Genomic DNA, 27964 nt, shown 5'->3' with positions numbered 1-27964 from the left:
CATCAGCTCTCAGAAGACCAGAATGATTAAGCCAATTCATAGATTGGGATTATTAGGAGGCCATGATGGGTAAAGGCCAGGGTGGAAATTTGGCTAAGACGCCAGAGTTACACCACTACTCTTTTTAAGAAACACCCTGGGATTTTTAATGACCAAAGAGAGTCAGGACCTCGGTTTGACATCTCATCTGAAGGACGACGTCTTTTTACAGTATAGTGTCCCCATCACTACACTGGGGCATTGTGATCCACATAGACCACAGGGTGAATGCCCCTTGCTGGCCCTACTAACACCTCTTCAAGCAGTAAGCTTAGTTTTTCCCAGTACGTCTCCCATCCATGTACACTTTTACCACTGTACTCAACAATGGTAGGAAAAGACTCTCTCTTCTTTCTGCACAAGGAAATTCCCAACACCGAACAAGCAGCTGACAAGTCAAACAAGTTAACCCAGCTCAGTTCTGTCTTCAGAGGGAAATTCAAACTCATTAAGAAATTTATTGTGAAGAAAGAAGAGAAAGAACTTTTTCCTAGCAACATGAGGACAGATTTTCAAAGGAGTTACAGTCTTGATGAACTTTGGTTTTTAAGTAGCCTGAGTGTGCAGGTATAAGCAATATTTTCAGAGCACTATTTAGAAAAGCCGTACTTTTCTGATACAGGTTTGAAATTGCTAAGCCGCATATGCCATTGGCAGCTAAAAACATCGCCATAGATGTGGATAGCAACGTTACAAGCACTGTCATGTCTAAAGTGACAGCACCACAACAGGAAGGATCAGGTCTTGCTTACATTAGAAGGGGTGTCAAGAGAAGAAGACAGATGTCATCATTTCATCGTGAGGGGCCACCAAAGCCTGTTAAAAGACAAGTTAAGAGAAGACAGACATCTCACAAAAGACATACAGTAGGACAACCAAGAAGAGGACCGTGACTCGTTTCAGCTGACAAGATTTTAAACATGACTTTTGTTCACAGCGCATGTGTACTGTAGAATGCGCAAAGTCAGATCTGGACATTTTTCAATTGGCCTCTACACAAACAAGCATCAAGAAAAGCTTTTACGTAGAAGTTCCACCCCTCACGGCCCTAGCAGAAAACTCTCCTCTGGAATTCTTCATTGCCGGCAATTACTATTTACCTGACAAGTGATGGTGGAGCAGAATGTTTCGACAGCACATACAACTTTGTTTTTTCATACTCGGTCAGATGTGAGTTTTGAAGAATGTCTCTCATTTCATCATCCAGCCTGCGTGTTGTATTTTTTCTCACATCACTCTCATTGCCAGGCCACTTTCAGAGCCAATCAAGCTGTTTCTGGGGTACAAGGTACATTTTTTCAGTATGCTTCACTATAGTCTTTATAAGCTTTCGCTTTCTCTTCAGGACCCTAAACTGTTTAGCAGTTAGTGGAATGTTCCCTTTCAATGTGTTCAATACGATTTCAACGGTTGTCTGAACAAGGTCATCAGAAGCCCCACAGAGAATAGCTTTCTGCTGACTGGGGCTGGCTTTTGTCAGAAACTGTAAGACAGTCAAGTTTCTCCGAACGCGTGTCGACGACTGGAATGTGGTTTTTCAACTGAGACTGTGGCAGTGAAGTCATCAGCTTTTAGATTTTTTTTAATACATAAGCCGCTGTAGGAAAAATACCTGTTCTTAATGGTAGTCATAGGATGTGTCTGCATTTAAATCCACCAGCAAGTAACCGAAAGGTTTTTTAGTAGTGTCCTTGAACTGAAAAGAATTTGGCCTGACAGGCCAATGTAGTAAGTAGTTTATCTCTAGGGCTTTTAAACAGCACCATGTACTTTGTATTTAATGCTATGGTTCTTCTTTTCTGACCCTGACCAAACACATTTTGTACAATATACATAATGCTAAGGTTTCTGTGGTGTACATATTTGGTAAAAGACTTTTCTATTTCATTATTTTCACACACAGACTCAAATCATCAACAATAATCAAATGTACTTTATTGGGTTGCAGTAACTGATCATTGGAAAATGACTCCGGTACACATTTGAAGGATTGTTATAAATTTTATGAAAGCTAACAAACTGCTTGTCTTTTAGCTTCCTAACTGCTTATAACCCTGGCAAGTGGAAACATACCAGGGGGCATCTATAGGTCAGTGGAAAAATACAGCTCATGTCTTAATGTAGTAAAAAGGGAAGTTGAATGTCTTGTTCTGCAAATGTAAGCAATAAGGAAAGTCTTAATAAGAAGTTGTTTTCATCTACCCAAGCTTGACTGAAAACTAATGATTCGTTTTAGGGATTAGGTAATCTATGTCAAAAGTAGGAAGCTTTTCTGTTACTGTGTATAAAAAGCGCTGAGTGCTGATCTCCCATATGCATCCAAATAAACAGCTCTTCTTTTACCAACACCAGGACTCTGATAGTTTAATGTTTCTTTAATTGGCACTGCGAGCAGGGTCCTACTAGCAGAATGGAACTCCCGTTGGTTGGTGGAGAGAAAAAGTTAGGCGCCATTATTAAATGAGGCAAGGATTCTTCATTTCTAAAAAGTCCCTTCTCCTCTCCACACTACTGAATGGGATTTTCTCAAAGCTGTAGCGAGGACCTCAAGTAATTGGGTGTTGGAGACAGGGGTCTGTTTGAGGTACCTGTTTGACTGTGCAGTAAAGCTTGGACTCCACCGGTTTGTGCTCCAAGTTTTGTGTGGGGCACAGTAAAGCCGGGACTCCACTGGTTTGTGCTCCAGGTGTGCGGGGCAAAGCCACATTTCTGTGGTTTATGCTGTTGTGGCCTCCCTGGTAGAAACATTTGGTCCTGCCTGGGTGGTATAGGGCTGCGCAGTAAAGCCAGGACTCCACTGGTTTGCACAGTGTTTTGTGGTTTGTGTGTCGAGGAGTAGCTCTGTTAAGCCCTTTTCTTAAGGGTTTAAGATGAGTTGGTGTAAAGACAAGTTAATGGAGGTTTCTGACTGGGTGTCAGAGAAAAAGAAGTTAAAAGATGTAGAAGAAAAGCTGAAAAAGAAATATAGTCTGTCTGATGGAACGTGGACAGAACCAGGATGAAGCAATCAAACAGAATCGGGTGCAAAGGCAGAAGTTTCACAAATAATTAACTGAAATGAAACAAAGTTATATATGCAGAAAAAGAAAAAAAAGAAGAAATAGAACGCCTTAAGAGAGAATGTGGGAGAAGGGTGGGAATTAGTGTGGAGATTTTTGAAAGAGCATTACCCACCGAAAACAGATTGGAGAAAAGTAACAGCACGTCAGCAGAAGGAAAGTGAGGATGTTTCAGATTTTACAGAAAGGTTTATAAATTTATGGACAGTATCCTTGGTGTTAGCCGATGAAAAGGAAGTGAATGTAAACAGTAATGAAACAAATTTACTTGAGTGGGTTAAAACCTGATGTTGCCAAGAATGTACAACTGTGCTTTCCTGATAATACGGAGAACGGAGACAGATTTCATTTAATAACTCGCGAAGCATGTATGCAAAAGTGCGGGTGCTGCAAATAGGAGGTAAAAAAAATTCCAAGGAGGAGATACAAGCTGTCACAATATGCTTGGGAAAAGATGTACAGTTTCAACAACAGATGTGGGTAGGGGATACCTCAGACCTATTGGGCTGGGATGCCCTGCAGCATTTATAAGGAATTACTGTATGAGACAGCATTTATGTGAAATACCTCAATAGAGCTCTGAGGTATTGTGATTGTTTTACCTGATGAGGGAATCCATAAGGCTGGGCTACTCCAAGTACTGGATCTTCTGATGGAAAAAAAAAGTATATTAGCAACTACATAATAAAGGCAGGGTGAATTCCTTCTCAGAACGAACTTGCCTAGTGACGACTGGCAAAAGGGGGCTAGTGCAGTCTAAAGACAAAATTGCCTTGACCCCTGCAGCAGAAAGCGTTTTTATTGATTTGAAATAAGCTTTCTTGCAGGCCCAGGGCTGGATTCTCTCAGACGGATCATCTGTATGTAATCTGTATGTAAGTGAAAGAAATGGGTTGTGAGCTGCTGTGCTGGTGCAGGAGCATGGAGGTAGGCATCGCCCGGTGGGTTATTATTCAGGACCCCTCGATGCGGTGGCCAAGGGGCCATGTTTATATGTTGTGCAGGTTACCTGTCTGGCTGCATAAACTGTGAATAATCTGGTGTTGAACCAGCAGATTGAATGAAAAGATTTAATTGAAACTTGTAAATATGCTAAATGGTCAAACTGTTACAATTTATACGGATTCACGGTATGCATTTGGGGTATACCGTGATTTTGGGAGATTGTGGAGAAACAGGGATTTTCTCACAGGTACAAGGATTCCAGTAAAAAAAACGCTGGGTTGGTAGCAGAATTGTTAGAGGTTCTGGCCCTCCCAAAACAGACTGCAGTTGTTAAATGAGGACTCAGCTGTGGCTAAAGGCAAATCCTTTGCTGACACAGCAGCAAGACATGCAGGCTTAAAAGAAGAACAGCAAAAACAGGAACCTGAGGTTTGCCTTAGGCCCGCTGTACAAGGCATACAATAACAGCAAATACAGACAGAGGCACCCAAAGAGGAAAAGTGGGCCTGGCTCAAGAAAGGAATCGGGCTAGGAGCTGAAGGATTATTGTGACATCAGAGCACTGGAAGGCTAGCATGTCCTAAGTCTCTGATGCCTTTGTAACCCGACAAATATATTCTGTCGACACCCGGGTGTGAGTCAAATGGTGTGCCAGTTTTCCCAAAACTGGGTGGGCGTGGGGACCGGGTTTGAGTAGTAATCACCTATGTGATATCTCGATGTGATGCTTGTCAAAGGTGTAGGTGATACAGCTCCAAAGGCCTGCTCCTGAGGGACCTTGCATGCACTGGCAAATTGGCTATTATAGCTTGCTGATAAGTAAAGGGAAACCTGGGCTCTAATAATGATGGTGGATCTGTTTTCCCAGTGGGTTGAGGCCACGGCCTCTGTGATTGCCAAAAACTTAATGATGGAGATAAACGCTCAGTGGGGACTGCCCTGCCGCTTGTATTATGAAAAAGGGACACACTTCACAGGGAAGGTGTGTCAGGCTGTGGAACTAAGGAACAGAACTCTGAAAGATCAACAAGACATCAGACTAAAGGAACACCGTGGATAGATGCTCTGCCTACAGTTTCCTGTGTAGCCTGTGGGCTGGATCAAACAGAACTGTGGAATTGAGCCTGTTTGATATCATCACGTGCCAACCAACGAAACTTCCTGGAGGGCCAAATTTGGCTAATGGATAGTTGAATTTGCTATTTAATTCTCTATTGCAGTATTGTAGGTTGTTAATTGAAGCAGTGCACGGGGCTGGTAAACAGGTGATTGACGCTTGTGGATCTCCAGTAGAGGGAAGACACGACCTGATACCTGGCGAGTGGGTGTGGGTAAAGAAGATACCCTGTCAAATGTTGCAACCCCGCTGAGGAGGATACCTGAGGAGGTACTGTATCAAGTGCTACTGACTACCGACTGCCATCCGAGTGACAGGATGAGATAGCTGAATCTACGCTTTGCACTGTCACGAGTTACTGCACCAGAGACTGAGTGAACAGAAATAAATATGTTGTCACTGTTTCTGTGTCTGTCAGGCTTCTTGGGGGGGTGGGGGCTGACAGTGTGAATGTTAAGGGTAAGGAGTGTTACTCAAATGGGGAATATGGAATCAATACCTTCTTGGTATTGTCATATCAGCCACAAATAATAATCAGAGCTTATATTGGGTTTATATTGCTATACAAGAGTATAGGAGTAATCCCCTTTGATAGAGGTGATTATTTAGGTTTATTGGCATGGGTAAATAGTTCTGCTTTTAGTCTGAGTGTACCTCAAATGTATTAGAATGGAACTAACCATATGCTCCCCGCTATAATCACAGTTTTAGTCCATCCTCTATTAGAGTGATAAGCAGTTGTATGTAGTACTTATATTCCAGACAATTCTGAACATATCATGGACTTAGCAGAGCACATCTATGATGTTGGACAAAAATATCACGACTATAATCTTAATGACTGGGGAGTGGGAAAGTGGCTGGAGTCTGTGTTTGGAGCCTGGAGAGGATCACTGGTAGAATATATCTTTATGACCTAATATTACTAATCATTTTTTTATTTTATGTATTCACTGTCATTAAGCTGTATATAATCATTCAATATCAATTCAATATAATCATGAGGAGGACAAGAATCTCATTGTTTATAACATAGTGGTGTGGAAACAAATATGTTCTAAAGGAGGGACTGAAGGAATGTTATACATTTTATAAAAGCTAACAAACTGCTTGTCTTTTAGCTTCCTAACTGCTTATTATCACAGTCGTTGGAAGGGACGAACTGTGGAATGGCAGGACAGCAAAAAAGACCCTATGCTTAGCAGCGAGACGGGGGTTAGCCCGGACTCTGTTCAGGAAATGCCGTATAGAAACTGTTGTGGAATTTTATCAAAGAAGAGCCAGGAGAGGTATTCTCATTCACTCAGTAAGGTCTTAAATAGGCTACACAACAAGACACACCAGAAAGACATGAATAATCACAGGGAACTAGAAACAGGAGAGAAGTAGAGCATACTGGGTGTACTTGGCATGACACTTATAACCCTGGCAAGTGGAAACATACCAGGGGGCATCTATAGGTCACTGGAAAAGTACAGCTCATGTCCTACATGTAGTAAAAAGGGAAGTTGAATGTCTTGTTTTGCGAATGTAAGCAATAACTAAAGTCTTAATAAGAAGTTGTTTTCATCTACGCGAGGTTGACTGTAAACTAATGATTCATTTTAGGGATTAGGTAATCTATGTCAAAAGTAGGAAGCTTGTCTGTTACTTTGTATAAAAAGCACTGAGCAACATCTTTCGGAGAGACTAGTTTCTCCAAGCTGATCTCCTGTATGCATCCGGATAAACAGCTCTTCTTTCACCAACACCCGGACTCTGACATTTTGATGTTTCTTCAACTTCTTTAAACTAATGTGTGGGAATTTCACAAGCAATTCCACAAGCAAGAGGTTGCCAGCAGCTGTAACACCAGGCAATGTTTTCAGGTTTACAAGTCATGTAAAAAAATAACTTTTACCACAATTCAAAGGTCTGGACAAAATGCACAAAAAAGGGTGCTTTAACCTGATATCCATCGTATTAATATCCATATGGAAGCGATGTAAAATTTTCCTGTACCGCTGGCTTGTCATACACCACCTTCTGCATTTTCTTTAATGTCTGGTTCTTGATGAGCTGGTCCTTTTTAACATGCACTATCCCCTGCTGAATAGAAATGTGTTTAAATTCCCTGTCCTCATCATACAGGTTAATGGTTAATGGCAAAGTCAAAAACCAGTTCCGCAGACTCTGAAAGTTAATTTTTTCTCAATTGTTCACATTGAGCATAATACCTTTCAGCTTTAAAAAGGCTTTTCCTCCAGATAGCTTGTACCCATACACTTAGGCCCTGTTGACACAAATTATGTGATGTGTTCGCCAGTATCGATTTCGTTGGTCAATTACTGGTCAACTAACCGGATTCCACTTCCACTTGCGGGGAAGATGACAAAGATAACCAAGTCTATGTCATGGTAAAGACCTTGCAAAATGTTTAAAAACTTGTAAACTCCATCCTGGCATAGCCAGTGGTAAAGTTGGCTATGAAAATGTGAGCGTTACTTTGACCTGTGTAGTGGTCTTTAGTGTGTTTCCAGGTGACACATGGTGTATGATCATTGATAAAACTCATAAAAGTGGAGAAAGAAAGAGCATTATTAATGCTTTTTCAGATGCTGCTGAGTTTTTGAGCAATGTTAGAATAATAGTTACATGTACTGAACTAATTTTCCTCACCAAAATCTAATTACAGATTGCAACCAGGAGTCTGTAACATCTTTCTCTGTAACAAATTTAAAAAGTTCAAAAGTGACAGCAGCCCTGTTACCCTGCAACTCACAACTGGCAACCCACTGAAGCTAAGCAGGTGTGAGCCTGGTCAGTACCTGGGTGACAGACCTCCTGGGAAAAACCTAAGTTTGCTGCTGGAAGAGCTGTTAGTGGGACCAGCAGGGGGTGTTCACCCTGCAGTCTATGTGGGTCCTAAAGACACAGTATAGTGACGGGGACACTATACTGTAAAAAGATGCTGCCCTTCAGGTGAGACGTAAAACCGAGGTCCCGACTCTCTGTGCTCATTAAAATTCCCAGGGTGTTTTCTCAAAAAGTGCAGGGGTGTAACACTGGTGTCCTGGCCAAATTTCCCATTGGCCCTTACCGATCATGGCCTCCTAATAATCCCTATCTATGAATTGGCTTCATTCTCTGTTCTCTTCCCCACTGAGAGCTGATGTGTGGTGAGTGTTCTAGCGCACTATGGCTGCCATCGCATCATCCAGGTGGGGTTGCTCATTGCTGGTGGAGGAGAGTCCCCATTACCTGTAAAGCGCTTTGAGTGGAGTGTCCAGAAAAGCATTATATAACACTACTGTATGTAAGTGTAAACAATAATTTTTATTATTGAAATAGGAGTAGTAGTAGTAGTATGTACCACTCAACTGAACAAAACACTAATAGGACCTAAACTTACATTAATATCACTTAACATTGAATACAGTGTAATATATATAGAAAACAAAAATCATCGCTAATACACAATATTTACTAGTTTATTTTGGAAAAAGGAGTCTTTCTTTGATAGAAGGAAAACTATTAACCCTATTAAGCGTATTCTAAAAAATATGTGTTTTTACTGCGATAATGAATGCAAGTATTCATAGAAAAGCTTACACGAGAATACACATCCTGAGGGGGCATTCATCATAGCGGGTGATTGCAACGGTGCAAACTTGAAAAAAACAATGCCTAATCTACATCAACACATTGACTGCCCAATGCGCAGAACGAACATGTTGGACAATGTTTACACTCCCTTCCGGGATGGTTACAAAGCTCTCCCCTGACCTCCTTTCGGCAAATCCGATCACACCTCCATTCTGCTGTTTACAAGCAGAAGCTTAAACAGGAGAGGCCAGTGTTAAGAACCATTCAACGTTGGTCAGATGAATCAGATTTTATACTAAATCACTGTTTTGCTACCACTGACTGGCAGATCTTCTGCGAAGCTGCCGAAAATAATATCAATCTGTATACGGACTATGTTACTGGCTACATCAGTAAATGTATTGAAGACGTGGTTCCCAGGATTACTGTTCGCACATATCCAAATCAGAAACCGTGGATAAATGGTGAGATATGCGCCAAACTGAAAGCTAGGACAGCTGCTTTCAATTCTGGCGATATGGGTAAATACAAAAAATCCAGATAAGACCTCAGGAAAGCTACCAAAATAGCTAAATACAACTACAAAGTTAAATTAGTCATATTACCACGGCTGCAACGCACGGACCATGTGGAGTGGTATACGCACCATTACAGACTACAAAACGCAACCCAGCTAAATCGCACAACAGTCTGCCTCTCTTCCTGATGAGCTAAACTCATTATACCCTCGGATTGAGGTCAGCAACGCAGATCCAGTCAGGAAGATTCCAGAAATCCAAAACGGAAACCCACTGATCATATCCAGAGCGGATGTGTGTAACGTTTTTAAAAAGACAAATCCACGCAAGGCTCCTGGCCCTGATGCCATCCCTGGCTGCATTCTGAAGGCATGTGCAGACCAGCTGGCAGATGTCTTCTCGGACATTTTTAATCTCTCTCTAGCTCAGTTTATAGTTCCTTCCTGCTTTAAGAAAACCAGCATTTTCCCTGTTCCTAAAAAATCCAGAGTCAGCTGCCTAAATGACTACTGCCCTGTTGCACTCATATCAGTTATCATGAAGTGCTTCGAGCAGTTGGTCAAAGCATACATCATTGCCTGACACCCTAGACCCACTGCAATTTGCATACCGCCAGAACAGGTCAACAGAAGATGCTATTGCCACTGCCCTCCATACTGCCCTCTCACACCTGGATAAGAAAGGAACATATATAATGCTGTTTGTTGATTACAGCTCAGCATTCAATGGTGCCATCAATACTCGTCATCAAGCTCCAGGACCTGGGACTGAACACCTCCCTCTGTAATTGGATCCTGGACTTCTTGACGGAAGGTCCGCAGGTGGTGAAGGTGGGCACCAACATATCCTCTACCCTGACTCTAAACACTGGAGCCCCCAAGGCTGCGTGCTTAGCCCTGTCCTCTACTCCTTATTTACCCATGACTGTGTCACCAGGCATAACTCAAACTCCATCATCAAGTTTGCGGACGATACAACAGTCATTGGCCTGATTACAGATGGTGAGGAGTCTGCATACAGGGAGGAGGTTGAAACCCTGGCAGTATGGTGCCAGGAGAACAACCTCTCTCTGAACATCAGTAAGACTAAGGAGATGATTGTGGACTATAGGAAACATCAGGGAGGAGACCACACACCTATTTACATCAATGGGACTGCAGTGGAGAGGGTCAGCAGCTTTAAGTTCCTGGGAGTTAACATTTCAGAGGATTTAACCTGGACCCACCACACCAACACCGTGGTCAAGACAGCACGGCAGCGCCTGTTCTTTCTCCGCAGGCTAAAGAAGTTCGGCATGCCATCACATATCTAGGCCAACTTCTACAGGTGCATTATTGAGACCATCCTGACTGGTTGCATCACTGCCTGGTATGGGAACTGCTCCGCCTGAGATCACAAAGTATTGCAGAGGGTGGTGAAGTCAGCGCAGCTTATCACCAGCTGTGAGCTACCAAGCATCCAGGAGATCTACTCAGCTAGATGTCTGAAGAAGGCCAGGTCCATTCTCGAGGACCCCAGTCATCCCAGTCACAAACTGTTTTCCCTCCTACCGTCCAGTAAATGGTACCAAAGCATTCGGTCCTAGTCCAACAGACTACGGAACAGCTTCTACCTCCAGGCAATAAGACTGCTAAATAGCCAACCTGTAGCTCCTTAGCAAATCACCTGTAATGGCTACATAGACACACAATTCTTACTATATTTAGCATAACTGCACTACATGTATATATTGCATACACCACGGACACATAACAGCTCTACTCACATTGAGTTGTATTCAATTTAAAATTTTTTGTGATTTTTGTGTTTTTGTGAATTTTTGTGATTTTTGTGATTCTTGTAATTTTTGTGAGCTCGCAGAAAAAGACATTAGACAGTAGGCAACTACTGCTCCACGCCATATTGTTGTGCATTTGATAAATAAACTTTGATTTGATTTGATTTATTAATACATAAAATATGAAACATATACAGATCTTATGGTGAGGGTTATCAAAATACAAGATATATAGACATGAAGAGATACAAAACAAAGAATATACGTTCAGTACTATTCAGCTCTACCATTTTGTTAATCCATTTTTTGATTACAACTTCTACATTAGATACTGAAAATTATATACATTACGTATGTGAATTAAATTGATATCAACTTGTGTAGAGATACAATTGAATTCTGGAGATGCAATGCAAAATACTGGGTTACTTGTATTTCCCATAGACACAAAAGACGAGCTGGCAGGCTCTGTCGCAGTGGCGTCCAGTAGCCCGGTTCTCCGGCTCAGTTCCAAACCAATCCTGGTGCAGCTCTAAGTCAGGAAGAAGGAGGAGAGATTTCTATTGGCAGCACGCCGGACAGCTGCTCTCTGAGGACCTACTAATAGAGTGGCTGATTAGTAACAGTCTGTGCACAGAAAGTGACTGTGGTCCAGACAGTCACTCTAGAAAGGGAAGAAACCTGGTTCAACCCAGCGTAGTGCTAGTTTCGAATAGGATTCACTTGTCGACTCACTTCGGAACATATGTCGCTCATTGATCAGGCAGGCATTCAAGGCAGGTTACCAGCAATTCACGAGGCCAGCTGCGGGGCTAACCTCGAGCAGATCTGTCTTTTACGCATGGGCGTCCTCCTGGCTTGGGTCTTAGAATGAAAGTTACGTCGCGTGATTGTCCAAGTTGAGCATGAGAACACACAGAGGAGGAGCAAAGTTCTGAGGCCTTGCAGCTGGTTTTATCTAGAGCAACTATGGTCGTTCATTCGTTGACAGTTTGGCAGGCATTGGATACCTACAGTATGTGCGATTACCAAGACTTGCAGGTTCCTGATTGGTTGATCAAATGTAGAAGTGACTAACGTTGACTTCTGACCCTAGGGTTGTAAACTAGGTTCTTGTCAGGTCTGAGCAGACATCCTGGCACCAGGAGTAGCCATTCATTGTGACAGGGTAGGCACAACCTTTTCTGGGAACTATTCCTTATTAGAAAGAAAAACACTTTAAATCTGAATCCACATGGAATGGCCTCTCTGTGACCTGCACCACAGAGATGAGGGAGAGAGACCACTGGAAAAAGGGACAGCCACACTTAACTTTTGTGTTATTAATAAGCATTGCTGCTACACAGTCTTCCAGTTCTGACCTATTATTATCAATCGATTTTAAGGATATGCTGTGTAGCGGCGAGGCTTATTAAAAGACAGAATTAAGTGTTGCTGTGCTTTCCCAAATGAGGTCCCATCTCTCTCTTCATCTCTGTGATGCAGCAACAGAGAAGCTTTTCATGCAGGCTGATTTAAAGATGTTTTCTTTTGATAAGGGACAGCTCCCAAATGGGGGGCGGAGGTTGCCACGAGTAACCAAAGGATCCACCCGAGGTTAGCACCAGCAGCAAGCCTCATGAACAGGTCGGAACTGTGGACAGCTGAATCACTATTCAGAACTAGCGCTTCATCAGGAACGAACAGGTCCTCTTCCTGACCTGCTGGGACCCACAGTCATCTTTTCTCCTGAGCACAACTTCGCTAGTTAAAGCCAACACTAACTAGCCAGTCTTCAGAGAGCAGCGCCGCATGAGTCTCCACCAAGCCGCAACAGCACAGCCTGGTACCGAGCCAGAGAGTGCGGATTGGACAGCAACAAGCCTGCAACTGTTTCTTTGTGCCCGCAGGAGATCTGACTCCCCAAAGATTGGATGAGTATTAAACTTTACTGCATTACAGCTCGAGAATTCAATTGTTATCCCAACCAGTTGATATCAATTTAATTCCTAAGAGTTACAGATGCAGCCATTCAAAATGCACGGTACAAACCCGCGGTACGGTAAACTACCCACAAGCCACCGCAGGGCACTGCTGTAAGTGATTGGCTGGCCAAAATGACCGACGGGGGCACTCGTGGTGCATTGATTGGTAGTGAAAAGATTTAATCATTTAATGTCTTTACTGTGCACATTTTAATCTGCTTAGTTTTGAAAATTTATATGGAATTTTACCACTAAAGGGAAATTTTAGTAGCTGAGCATAAAAAGAAGAGGAGCATAATGCATCTGAAGGTCATAAACGATATTAATTTAGGAACATAAACATTACTGTATGTACGTAAACTGTACTGTGTATGGCTGGTCTTGGTAGTTTAAAGAAAAAATACACACCAGTCTTCCATTTCTCCCTAAATATTTTAAGCATTAAAGTTTTATGAAACGGTACCCAAATATGCGATTGCTGTATAGAATGAATTTTAATTTAAAAAAATTATTTAACACAAAAATTAAGCTGTTTGCATCTTCTGCCTGAGAACAGTCACCCGTTGCTACCCAATGCAGAAACACAGCCACTAACTAGCAAAGAGGGGACATTAGCTAGCCAATATGATAAAGAAATAAATGATTTATTTCTTTTGCACATTTATTTGAACATTTCCATTGATTGTACAAGCACTTGAAACTGTCCAATCCCTAGTTCATCAGGCATTTTCTTTTACGCTGCGGGCATTCTCCCGGTCTGGCGCCGGTCTGTGTCTTCTAGGATATAATGCCAGCGAACTCTTGTTTTTATGTCCACTATAACAGACAATCTCCTTTACTTTTAACCGAGTGTTTAATAATTTCCTAAAATGAAAATGATTTACTTTATTTCCCTCACGGGATCAATAAAAGTATCTACCATCTATCTACATAAACTATCGGACAGAATTCTGGGGTCTCCCCATACCAGAGATTATGGTAGGGCTTCAGAATGGTGATTGGCTGACAGCATCTGACACCGCTCTGATTGGAGAAAAAAAACGTGCTGGTTTGCTATACATACAGTACTGTACCAGGAAGAGGATTTCTTTCTATTCAAAACGTGTATTTTAAAAGTTTAATTAAGAAGTAAAAACAGCGTACACAGATTTCTAAACTGATCAGGATCGTTATCTTTGTCTTATGCATAATAATGTTCACCACTCTGTCCAGCAAATTAATAATAAACTTTATTTTATATAGCGTTTTAAACGAATAAGTAATTAGATTGCTCATAAACCTAATCACTTATTCTACATAAACACAGCGTAATTGCTCTCTGAAAATGCTTTTTCTTTTTATTTAGGCTCAGATTTCAACTATAGATCGTATTGTAACGCTTACGGCCGACAGGTACTGTGTAAGAGCCGGCGTACCAGAGCAGGTGACGTCACCGCCCTTCCCTGTGATAGCAGGACTACAGCTACTGGGCTGTAGAGAGATCTCTCTTTAGCTCACGGGGCTAGGTCGCTGCAGAGAGACGCGGAAGTCCCGGGTTCGAGCCACCTATACTTTGGGCCGACCAGATGCGGCAAGGGCGCCCGCCTGAGCCCCCGTTGCGTTACATTGGTGTCAGAAGCGGGGTGGGATAGCCCTTCGCCGGGGACGGCGATTTAAGCGGGGGAGAGTGTAACGCTTACGGCCGACAGGTACTGTGTAAGAGCCGGCGTACCAGAGCAGGTGACGTCACCGCCCTTCCCTGTGATAGCAGGACTACAGCTACTGGGCTGTAGAGAGATCTCTCTTTAGCTCACGGGGCTAGGTCGCTGCAGAGAGACGCGGAAGTCCCGGGTTCGAGCCACCTATACTTTGGGCCGACCAGATGCGGCAAGGGCGCCCGCCTGAGCCCCCGTTGCGTTACAGTATTATTAATAACCATAATAACGACCAACCAACAAAAACAACCATATAAACATAATTCCAACCAAAACATAGATAACAGCCACAATACAAAATCAAATATATCAAACCATTAAACTCTCTCAAATTCCTCCAATTATCATAATCCCGCCTCTTATGCAAAACCAAACCCTCCTCCCATCCCAGTTTATCCTCTTTATTATAAACAAAATTCACCTCAATTTTCAACATAAAGCATTACACAATACCTCAACACTCCATACTCAACAATGATAAATCAGAGCCAGAACATGTAACTCCACATTTCCAAATAGACCTCATTTCCATAGCCCCGCCCCTTATGCAAAACCAACATCCCTCCCCTGTTCTCTCTCTACGCTGGCGTTTGTAATCGTTTTTATTTTTAAATAAATTTTAGCAAAGTCATGTATTTTAAAAATCTTAAGATTTCTATATTTATGTCTTTATTTAGTGGTTTCATTAGTGACAAAGGCTAAACTTTCTTGGAAAAATGTATTTTATGTAAACCATGTTTGCTATTAATTCATTTAGGGCTAGGATATGTTCATTGTCTTCCAATGAAAGAAGGGTTCCTTTCGCCGTAGTCGGGTTGACATTAGAAGCTTGCCACGCCCGGACTGTTACACCAACTCATTAGCATGTTAAAGCGATTTCATTGAGGAGCAGAGAGGGGGGTTGTATTTGCAGTGCATCGGTATACAGTAGATGGGAAAGCCGGAGCCGACCGCTACGCCGCCCACGTGTTATGCTCTTCGTTAATGTCTAAGCCGGAACACATCATTATATCTCATTTTGTATTTCTTAAAAAAGAAAAATCGTTTGCCCAGCTTAACAGTATTGTTGTTATTGTTTTTAACCTGTAAAGCGCTTTGAGGAGCCATCTCTAGGTGCCATATACAGTAAAGTTCCTTATTGTTACTATTGTTAATATGCTGGACAGAGAGGTGAACATTATTACACAGAAGACAAAGATAGCTATTTACGTTGCATTGTGCACTGTGCTGCTGTAATACAGTTTTAAATAATTAAAAGTCTAAACAGTATCAGCCTTATTTATGGATTTTAAATAAAGGCGATTTAAACCCAATTTAAATCAATATAAATGTTTATATTGTAACGCCTAGGTGACTATTCATTGTTATTAAAATGACTTAAATTCGATCATGTTGTGATATTTAGAAATATACATTTGTTTGGTGCGAGTGAAGTTTTATTTAATCTCTGAGCCATACTGATTCTTATGGAAGCCAGTTTCCGCCAGGGAGTAAAAAAAAAACACACTATGGTATTCTCTTCGATGCAGTGCAGTTAAAAACATATATCTGATGCTGTTCCTAAATGAATATCGTTTATGACCATCAGACGCTTTATGCTCCTTTTCTTTTTTCCAGTGGATTGAACAGGGAGAGGCATTTCATGATGTACTTTTCACTGATGAAACAACAGTGGCTCTGGAACAGTTTTCAACCATGTCGTTTTATAAAAAGGGGAGATATGTGAACAAGCAAAACCCAAAACAAACACATATGCCATACGGCGTACGCGTTACTGAAGCTAAAAGTTTAGCCTTTGTCATTAATTTAACCACTAAATAAAGACATATAGAAATCCCTACGTTACAGACTGTATATGGCTGGTATTGGTAGTTTAAAGAAAAAATACACACCAGTATTCCACTTTCTCCCTAAACATTTTAAGCATCAGAGTCTTACATGTAGTTATTTCGGAAATGTTTGTACGTGCTCCTTCTGACCATGTTACTGTTTACTGTTACCGACCATATTAAGTTTAAGTGCCTGTTGGCAATTTTCCTGTCCGTGGGGGGGTGGACCTTCTTTCATTAGAAGGTTAGTCTGTTCTACTCTGAGAATGTAGAGGGGGTGGAAAGTGCTCGCGGTCATTTAATTAGTATTAAAATTCGCACTGATTCCCTTGCGAAGATATGGACATAGGAATATTCGTGCGTGGTAAAAAAAAAAATGGCATAAAAACGACAAAGTGAAGGCTGTGAAAACATTCACAATGTACTTTATACACAAAGCAAGTGTTCTCACAACTCTAGGAGGTTTCGTGAAAATGCTACAGGCGTGCCAAAATAGTTTTTTTAAAATTCAAGGTGACTTTACTGCGGTTTTCATTTTCAGATTGTGAATCAAAAAAGGCATTTAATTAAACACGCGATTGCGATTTTAATCAATTACTGTATTGATTGAAACACACATTCTGTACAGATACAGTTGTTAAGCATTCCACTCGCGCCGCTCTTCCTTCTTGCATTCCCACGCGCACACCCTGTAAAATAAGCTCACGCCGCAAGTAAATGCCAATCATCTTTCTCTCCCGTTTCTATTTTAGTTCTCCTTTTTCCTCACTTCCTCTCTCACTATTGCGGATTCTCTTTGAGCTCCCTAGTGCGCGTTTATCTCTTGCTTTTCGATCTCCTAGCCTGCTTCTCGTTTTCGGTTTCGCCTTGTGATTTGGATTGCTGCTTTCTCGTTTGTACTACCGTGTTCTGACCTACTCGCCTGCTTCCTGGATCCGATTTCGCCTAGTGTTTTTGGATTGTTGCTTCCTCCTTGTCTCCCCGTGTTCCGACCTACTCACCTGCCTCCTGGTTTTCGTTTTTGCCTAGCGTATCTGCTTAGTGTCTTTCTCTTGTCTTGAGTCCTGCATAGGATCCTATTGCCCTAGCAGCCCTATCTTTCAACAGTACAGTCGCATTCTCCTGTCGTCCAGTGGTGTAAAACGAATTAGCAGGTGATTGAGATAACAATGCACCGCCCACTGAGTGGAATGTTCTCAAGTGTAAAAAGAGGTGATAATTCTTAATTATTCCGTGTCGCATTAACTAACCTCTTCAGTTTACTCCGCCAGACAGTACATGAATATAATTATATCGTTATTAATTTGTTTAGATACGCAATTCCATATTATATTCCCTGTTAATCAAATTCTAAAAGTGTGCATTTGTTAGATAACAAGCAAATTCACAGAAAAGGTTAAAAGACTATCACTTTTCACAAAGTATATAATCCTAATATGGTCAGAAGGAGCACGTAACAACGTTTCCCAAGTAACAACATGTAAGACTTTGATGCTTAAAATGTTTAGGGAGAAATGGAATACTGGTGTGTATTTGTTCTTTAAACTACCAAGACCAGCAATATACAGTACAGTTTACATACAGTAATATGTTTATGTTCCTAAATTAATATCGTTTATGAGCATGTGAAAGGCATGGTGAATCGGAGATTCTCAAGAATTACTTTGTATGATTGGAAACGAACGCGTGATCGGATCAACTAAATGCTGTGGTGTTACTTTTTGTCAATGAAAAAATAAACTCTTTTCGTTTACAAAGACGGTTACAGAGAATGTGGACCAGGGTAATACTTTGAGCTTACAGCTTGTCCAAGGTCATTTATTATTAATACTATTAGTAATATCTTCGGTAAAGACTTTGATGCATAAAATATTCCTGCTTAATTAAAATATTTATGATAAAGGTGGTAGGTTGTGTACTTTTGTCCAACAGAACAATCTTGCTTTTATAAAATATACCGCCTTTTTAATGTTTAATGATTAACATGCTGTAATACACTGTTTAAATTTAAAAGTCTAAAGAGTATACAACTTAAATTCTTAATTGATTAAAGATTGTCCCTCAGCAGTGATCGGGATTCGAAACCGATGTTTTCTGGTGACAGCTCAACTGCTGTACAGGAGAGGTTAGCCTTTATTAGCTCCACCTGGCGGTTTTACAAGGTGATTCTGGATACTATTAACATAATCTAATTTGCATACGGTATGATGCGGTGTACTGCGACACGCCCACTGTGTTATACTGCAGCATTCCCCGCTTGTTTTGAATGGCTGCATCTGTTTGTACTTGTTTTGAGTATCTAATGTAGAAGTTATAACCAAGTTCGTTGACGAAACGGTCTAAATGAATGATATACCGAACGTATGTCCTCTTGATATGTGTAACTCTTTGTGACTGACTGAATATATATCTCTTGTATTCTGATAACCCTCACGATAAGATCTGTTAGGTTTATATGCATATTTTATGTATTAATAAATGTATCCTCGTGTATTAGTACCTGTGTTTGTGCGTTGTTTGAGTTATATTGCAAGGTTGGATTCTAAAGCCATTAAAATAATCATTTTGTGATTTACGGCTACAATTAATAATTGTCCCTGTAAATGCCCAAACCCTACAGAACTGGTGCCTCGTGAGAGCACACTACAGCTGTAAGGACCGTCTGTCATCAGTGTACTTGACCACAAACATAAATGCTATTTGTAGATGATGATATGAAAAGGAGGAGATACAGAGTGAAGATTCCAAGAACAGAACCCTGGGGCACTCCTCATTGCTTTAGATATAGAAGAGAAAAGTACATACATCAATACACATTTTTCCAATGCTGAATGAAAACCTTCTCATTAAGTGGCCTTCCATTTCTGCTCAAATGTACAACTGTTCAGTTTACCGGAACATGTTAAATCATGAAATCTAGAAGATAGCAGATAGACTTGTACTCTTTTCCTTATTGAAAGTGCTAATCTACAGTATGTTTCCAAGATGGCACCTGTGAATGTGCTAAAGTTAAGTACGGTAGCTGGTCTCCTGTAACAGGCTTGTCACAATGTGAGCTGCCAATTACATTTGTTAAACCCGTAGTTGATTAAGGAGATGAGTTTTAATATCCTTTTCCTGACATTTAATTGCAATAAGGTTAAATGCTTCAAATGTTACACGAGAAATGTAACCCAGCCTGGTTAAGTGGAATTATTATCACATTCTTAATATCAGCACCACAATCATTGACTAAGTCTAAGGTCTGCTTTATGCAGAGCCCGTTCTTTGCTTTTTGAAACCAGCAGACTCAAGTAACGCTCTGGACCAAACTGACAATTTGTTTTATTTGAAAAACAGGAGGAAGCAATTCCTGATGATCAGCTAATCATTTGAACTTCTTTAGATTCTAATTACCTTCATAACTGATATGGAAGCAGTAAGGCTTACTGTTTTACACAAGGCTTCTGAAAGTTGTCGGATTTTTTTGTTGAATAAATCATGACAAAGTAAAATAAGTGTGTGCTATCTATCATGCGAGGTTAGATATATCTACTGGTAGGAGTTGGTGAGGACTTGGTGAAGTTCAGATATGTCTTAATAAGTAAAGCCATAGAATCATATGGGGATTTTTACATCACTATAGTTGATCCTTATCTAAATTAAAAGAGTAAAGAAAGAGTTTCAGTAAACAAAGAGGTTGAACGCAATACTAACAAAAGATGCATAATTGGAAACCATTATGAGTTTGTCTTTGTGGTATTCAGCTTTATATGATCATTTGCATGTACAGGGTTAGTCAAAATGCTGTAGAGAACTGACAGTTTATTACAAATTAATGACATGGGTTACTGTGACAAATTCATGAGACATAGGAGCTCTGTGGAGGCAAGAAAAGAGTTAAGTTCACTTTATTGGCCAATTTTCTTCTATTAGGGATTTGTCTTTTCACAAACCCCAACTTAGTCTCCATGAGAAACACAGACACATACAGGGAGAGAAGCTTGGAGCCTAAGCACAGGGTCAGCCATTTATACGGCACCACTGGAGCAGTTGGGATTAAGGGCCTTGCTCAGAAGACCAAAGGAGTAGGATTCCTCTGCCAGCCGTGGGATTTGGATCTGCAACCTTCCAGCCACAGGCACAAATCCTTAGCCCCAGAGCCACCTCACTGCCCCACATACACGTACATCCACAAAAATGCATACAGATGCAGCCATTCTAAATGAGCGAGGCACACTGCAGTAAAACTCAGTGGACGTGGCGTGTCAAAACGCATCAAAACACATCATACCTCAGTTATGATAACAGTATCACCTTATAAATCAGAATCAGAATCAGAATCACCTTATAAAACCGCCGGGTGGTGCTAATAAAGCTTAACCTCTCATGTACAGCATTGGAGCTGTTGCCAGAAAACGCATGGTTTCAAACTCGTCACTGCTGAAGGACAATCTTTTTCCAATTAAGAATTTAAGTTGTATACTCTTTAGACTTTTAATTATTTTCAACTGTGTATTACAGCATGTTAATCATTAAACATTAAAAAGTCGGTATATTTTATAAAAGCAAGATTGCTCAGTTGGACAAAAGTACACAACCTACCATCTTTATCATACAGATGCAGCCATTCAAAACAAGCGGGCGATACCGCATCATTTTGCGGTGCGCTTTACGCAGTCTACCGCGAGTTACCGTAAATTCTCCTATAATACCGCAAGTAAAATAATAGTATCCGGAATTTCCGCAAGGTGGAGCTAATAAAGCTCAACCTGTCATTTTTGAGCTGTCGCCATCAAAGTCTTTAATGAAGATATTACTAATAGTATTAATAATGAATGACCTTGGACAAGCTGTAAATTCAAAGTATTGTCCTGGTCCACATTCTTTTTTTCATTGACCGTCTTTGTAAAAGTAACACCACAGCATTTCGCAATCACGCATTTGTTTCCAATCATACAAAGTACAGTAATTTTTGAGAATCGATTCACCATGCCTTTCACATGCTCATAAAAGAGATTGATTTAGGAACATAAACATATTACTGTATGCAAACTGTACTGTATACAGTATATATATGTATATTTAATGTCTTTACTGTGCCCGTTTAAGTATTGAATATTTATATGGAATTTTACCACTGAAGGGAAATCTTAGTACCTGAACATAAAAAGAATAGGAGCATACTGTAACGCATGTGAAGGCCATAAACGATATTAATTTTGGAACTTAAACATACAGTATATGGCTGGTCTCGGTACTTTAAAGAAAACATACACACCAGTATTCCATTTCTCCCTAAACATTTTAAGCATCGAAGTCTTTAACTAACGTGATACCGGAGTCAACAAGCATACCTTTAGAACTTGATTAAAAGGGAATATAATATGGAATCGCGAATCTAAAGAAATTAATAACGATATAATTATATTCATGTACTGCAACACAAGAATAGTACACGCTGTACATTGTCTGTTGATAATGTTTCTGTAGTGCTTTTTCAGCCCTCTGCATGTGACTGCGCTGGTGGCGCTGTGGGTTAGGTTCCTGACTCCAATGTCACACGCTGTGTGTTTGAATCCTGCTGGAGACATGACTTTTTTTTTAACAAACATTTCCTTGAAAAAATAAAAAGTTTCCCTGGCTCAGAGATTAAATAAAACCTCACTCGCACCAAACAAATTTATATTTCTAAATATCACAACATGATCGAATTTAAGTCATTTTAATAACAATGAATAGTCACCTAGGCGTTACAATATAAACATTTATATTGATTTAAATCGCGTTTTGATTTAAATCGCAAACGCGGGTTTAAATATATGTGTTTTTTGATTCACAATCAGACAAATGCAACATAAATTGATATCTTTGTCTTCTAAGCATCTTAATAAACTTTCAGCATAGCTTTCTCCCCGTTTAGATTTATTTTTCTTGGGATCTTGGGATCAAACGTGGAAAGATTAGATTGTAATCGTTTTTATTTTTAAAATTCATTTTAGAAAAGTGTAATCTATACTAAAAAGCTGTACACCACCAGCTAGAGAGAGAGAGAGAGAGAGAGAGAGAGAGAGAGAGACAGGCATTGCGTATCTAAGGAAATAGCAGTATAACCTTGTTCATGCACAAACAGTGGCATTAATTTGGGTGTCTCCTTTTGCCAGAAAGCTCTAAATTGCATTTTGAGTGCGGTTTTTGACTTTTTTTTAAATTGCAACCCATAAATAAAGCTGATACTGTTTAGACTTCTAATTTTTTAAACTGTTTTACAGCAGCACAATGCACAATGCAAACGTAAATTGCAAAAATGCACTTGGAATCTGTCCAAGCCCTACTTTGTCAGGCATTTTCTTTTACTGTAACGGACATAAAAACTCCCTTGCTTTTAACAGAGTGTTTCATAATTTCTAACTATGAAAATTATTTAAACTGCGACACTTATCATTCAACCAGAGCTCGAAATATCACAAGGATCCTCAAGAGCACAGCAAAGACTATATTAAAAGTATATTAGTGACATACTTTAGATCTTTTTTCTGAACCGGGGAAAATCTGATCATGTTTCTCTATAACAATAATAAAATACATTATTTTACATATCACCTTTATGTGATATCACCTTAAAGACAGCACATACAAGGGTTAATTGCACAATGGACCGCGCAAAGAAATTTAAAATTGTCTTCTTTAGGTGTGAGGGCAGGAGTGGATCGCAGCAGGCATAAACAGCAAATTAGGAAAACAAAGAACAGGACAGGTGAGACGTGTATCCAGGGAGCGAGTGATCAGAAAAAGAAACAGCTGTTACGCCCAGGTTTTACGCTCTCTCTCTAATCTAAGTGGTGAGAAAGCTGTGCTCAATGATATTTAAGGGACTTAAAAGTAAAAGGAGATGCTTCATATTGCTTGACTAATTTTAAGAACTAAGTTATAAATGCAGACGCTCTCTCTTAATATCTAATATCTTTTAGATTTTTATAGAGAAAAAGAAGCTGTACAGTATGCGTTAAAATATAAACATTTACTGTCAACCTTTAAATCAACAATTGATTTAAAGACGATCTGTCAAAGCGCAATGAAACTTATTACTCGATTCTTATGGACTCCCAGTCCCGTCAGGGATTAAAAAATAACATGGATTTGCGTATCTAAAGAAATAAAAGTATATAGACCTAATTTCCATAGCCCTTATGCAAAACCAATACCCCTCCCCTGTTCTCTCTCTCTGCTGGCGTTTGTAATCGTTTTGATTTTTAAATAAATTTTAGCAAAGTCATGTATTTTAAAAATCTTAAGATTTCTTTATTTATGTCATTATTTAGTGGTTTCATTAGTGACAAAGGCTAAACTTTCTTGGAAAAATGTATTTTATGTAAACCATGTTTGCTATTAATTCATTTAGGGCTAGAATATGTTCATTGTCTTCCAATGAAAGAAGGGTTCCTTTCGTCGGGTTGACATTAGACATTAGAAGCTTGTCACGCCTGGACTGTTACACCAATGCATTAGCATGTTAAAGCGATTTCATTGAGGAGCCTAGCTTTTTTTAAATAGTAAGTACTGTACTTCCTTGGTTTTGGAGGGGGGGAGGTGTCTTTCGCTGGAAATCTCACCCCCTTCTACTTTGAAAATACCTGTGAAACCGGTTTAATTCGTCACAGCCAGCACTCCCGCTGGCCGCCCACGTGTTATGCTCTTCCTTAATGTCTAAGCCGGAACACATCATTATATCTCATTTTGTATTTCTTTAATTTTTAATTTAATTTTTACTGTTGCCCAGTCTAACAGTATTGTTGTTATTGTTTTTATCCTGTAAAGTGTTTTGAGGTGCCAGCTTTAAAGGCGCCATATACAATAAAGTTCATTATTATTACTATTGTTAATTTGCTGGACAGAGAGGTGAACATTATTACGCAGAAGACAAAGATAGCGATTTACGTTGCATTGTGCACTGTGCTGCTGTAATACAGTTTTAAATAATTAAAAGTCTAAACAGTATCAGCCTTATTTATGGGTTTTAAATAAAGGCGATTTAAACGCTCCTATTCTTTTTATGCTCAGCTACTAAGATTTCCCTTCAGTGGTAAAATTCCATATAAATATTCAATGCTAAAACGGGCACAGTAAAGACATTTACTGTAAATCTTTCTACGACCGACCAACGGACCACGAGTGCCCCTGTCAGTCAACCAATAACGTACCGCGGTATTGTGCGTCATCGCGCGTCACGATGCGTGTCTGTACGTGTCTGTACCGCGCACTTTGAATGGCTGCATCTGTATGTTTTAAACTTTCCAAATATGACTCCCTGCCAGTTTTTAAACTTTCTATCACAGAGTAGATGTAAAAATACTTATCAATTACTTACAAATTATCAGAACTGTCTTAGGTCTGGAACACTTTACAGAATTGACAATGAGAAAAAACAAATTAATATATTGAAAAGGAAAAGGACTAAAGTTAACTTAGTCAAACAACATTAGATTGATTTTGTTTGAACCTTAACCTTGAGTATTGTGTGTCAATGACTTAAGACAACAATGTGCAAAATATCTCAGTAACTGTCATGTGCTGTTAAAATACAACAATAGTTGAATTCTGAAATTAATTTAATCAAAAACAATGGACAAAATCATCCGGAAAACATGAAGTAAACTTGGGCACAAGGTTTGCTCCATGGTGTGAATCTTGGAATATCCCTGTGATAAAGTTGCAAAAACACTGTGTTATTTATCATTCAGAATGATGCAGCAGCAGATTCCAGCAGACCTGTCTTCACAGACCTCAGTGCATAAATTGTGCTTACAGCTTTTAGCAGGGGAATGTTATACTGTCTGGGACTCTTCAGGATGATGCCACCTTCAGTAACAGCACACTGGACCCTGTAATATAACTTTTTGCATGTAACTGCATCTCAGGGATGTGCAAAAATGTTTTTTACAAAGATGAATGAATGTATACTGTATGAGTGAATGATGTAATGGCCCTGCTCAACTATAGCAGCTCTACAGCTGTTCTCAGCCTCAGTCCACTGTGGTACCTTCAGTACACAACAGACCAGGTAATGAAATCAATGACTCTGAAACTCCCACTCCCACTCTCTTGAACAGACTCACGAGTTTGTTATTCACCTCAATCATGTCAAAATCTCAGGTTAGTGTTTAGAGTTTGATTTAAATGTCTCATCTGATGGACAGCAGCTCCTACAGCACTGCATCCTTGTGCTCCAGCATCATTCTGGGATTGTTTGTAAATCCTGGTTCAGCAGCTCCACTGACAGCAGGAACCTGGTCTTCCTTGGAAGTTTTCCATTATGGTTCTGATCTGGCCAAGCTGTGCTTGGCTTCTGAGATCTGATGAGACCAGGCTACAAGGGGGTAATGCTGTCCTTTCTGAACAATATGATTAAATAGCATATGTATATTGTACTGTCTTCATTTAGTGTTGATTGTTAATGACATGTGAACTAACTGCCAGGTTTTTAAGTTTCTGTCACATTGAAGATGTCAAAATACTTACCAATTACTTTCAAATTATCAGAACTGTTTTGTAAGAGTTTGTCTGAAATACTTTACAGAATTCACAAAGAGAAAAACAAATCAATATACTGAAAAGGAAATGCATATTATTTTGCACAAAATAATTTGGACTTAACTGTTCTCCCAAAAAATCTTTGGGTTTTGTCTGGATGATCCACAGTCCAAAGACAAGCTGGTGGATTAATCATGAGCTTCTGGGAAAATTGCCCGTGGTATTTTGAGTGTCTGTTTGCCATGTGTCCTGTGCAGGGTGTATCCCACCTTGTGCCCTCTGCTTTTTAGGATGGGCTCTCGTTCTCCTGTGGCCCTGTATTGTATAGAGTTTAGAAGATGGATGGATGAATTTTAAAATGATTAAAACATCTCTTGTTCATGATTTTTCTAACACAAATACTTTAGTTGCTCAGAAATAACACTAAAGCACTGTGCAGGTTTTATTGATCTGCCTAAGAAAACACATTTATTTCTTTTTTTAAATCTACCCATTGTGAGAGAGAATTATGCTAGTACTAAAATAGTGCTAAAATAATAAGATTAAATAGGATAGGATTAAATTTATTTTAGTCAAACAATTTTACATTAATTTCTGTTTCAATGATCACCTTGAGCAAAGAGCCCCAGTGTCCTCAGCAGTAATTCTTTTATAGCACGTTCTGTCTGGACTTAAAATATCTCCCACTGTCTGACAAGTCAGGGCTGGAAAAACATTCATGGCCTCCTCTTGTTTCCTAAATATACTGTACTGTAGGTACAATAACAAAAAGACAAGCTGCAGGAGAAGCACAAAACAGATTTAGTGAATTTCACCAAAGTCCTTTTCACCAAAGTCCTTGATTTCCAGGAAAATAAATTCCAGCTCTTTGACACTGATCTCAAAATACGACAGCCAAGTAAGAAGCTGTTGATTGTAAGATTATTAAACAAGAGCAAAGGGCACATAGTGTAAGTCAAAGTCAACTTCACAGCCAAAACAACCGTCTTGGGTGTTAGTAATTTTTTGTGATGCATATCGGAATAACAGATACAATAAAAATACATGAAAAAAAATACAAAGAATAAATAACATACTGTACATGTATCATAAACAAAATAAAATGCAATGCTACAGTACATTCCAGTGAAAATAGAGATCCAACAATTTAACAATTCATACTCTTATAACAATCTTGAGTTAATAGCATCCTGCCATGTTGTTATTTAAGAAAAAAACATCTTTAGGAAATCTACTTAAAATCTTTTAATAATTTAAATTTAAAAAATCAGTTCAGGTCACCTGTATCAGCAGCTGTTCTCAGTCTCAGTCCTCTGTGGTTCCTTTCGATGAGCCCGAGAACCTTCTGTAGAGCTGAGGGAGGTTTTTGTACAGACATGTATCACTGTATGAATGGGTAGCTATAGTCCTGCTGACAGTAATAATCTCCTGCATCTTCAGCCTGGACTCCAGTGATTTTCAGTGTGAAGACTGTCCCAGAGTAACTGCCAGTGAATCGATCAGGAATCCCAGTATAACGGTTAGTTGCATCATGTACCAGGAGCTGTGGAACCTGGCCAGGTTTCTGCAGGTACCAGTGTACATCATCACTAGTAGACTGACTGGCTGTACAGCTGATTGAGACAGAGCTTCCTGGGAGAACAGTTTGAGCTGGAGACTGAGTCAGAACAATTTGACCATGGCAACCTGAAATAAAATAAGGACATTTTCTAAAATGAAAATCTTAAACATGTATGACATTATTTAATGTGTGTACAATATATATATAATTGAATACATTACAAATGTCTTAAGAAAATTGAGCATTAAGCTAGTACAAACATTTAAACGTATTTTCTTTTATCCTCACCTTGAACAAAGAGCCCCAGTGTCCCCAGCAGTAGAATCAGTGACATCATTGTCCTGTGTGTGTTAATGACTCTGAAAG

The 27964-nt window shown here is 39.8% G+C and overlaps 1 protein-coding gene across 6 annotated transcripts in view; it reads right to left on the bottom strand.

The window, feature by feature from the left end:
* The window catches only part of LOC138223917 (interferon-induced protein 44-like), a 113991-nt gene extending 86027 nt beyond the window's left edge, over positions 1-27964 (bottom strand). For 2 of the 6 annotated variants that reach the window (XM_069180110.1, XM_069180116.1), the window contains exons 1-6: positions 27887-27964; positions 27319-27723; positions 26648-26814; positions 26162-26352; positions 3701-3747; positions 792-855 (exon numbers count right to left, since the gene is read on the bottom strand). The gene's annotated coding sequence lies outside the window, so the exon portion shown is untranslated. Of the gene's footprint in view, positions 1-791; positions 1613-3700; positions 3748-17528; positions 17736-26161; positions 26353-26647; positions 26815-27318; positions 27724-27886 lie in introns of those variants that run through there. The other 4 variants (XM_069180112.1, XM_069180113.1, XM_069180115.1 and 1 more) reach the window with 4 other exon arrangements.

The sequence above is a fragment of the Lepisosteus oculatus genome, chromosome 18 (assembly GCF_040954835.1).
Source record: "Lepisosteus oculatus isolate fLepOcu1 chromosome 18, fLepOcu1.hap2, whole genome shotgun sequence".
Lineage (NCBI taxonomy): Eukaryota > Metazoa > Chordata > Actinopteri > Semionotiformes > Lepisosteidae > Lepisosteus > Lepisosteus oculatus.
Note: the sequence above shows the minus strand (reverse complement) of the source record. Positions and strands in the feature narration are given on the sequence as shown.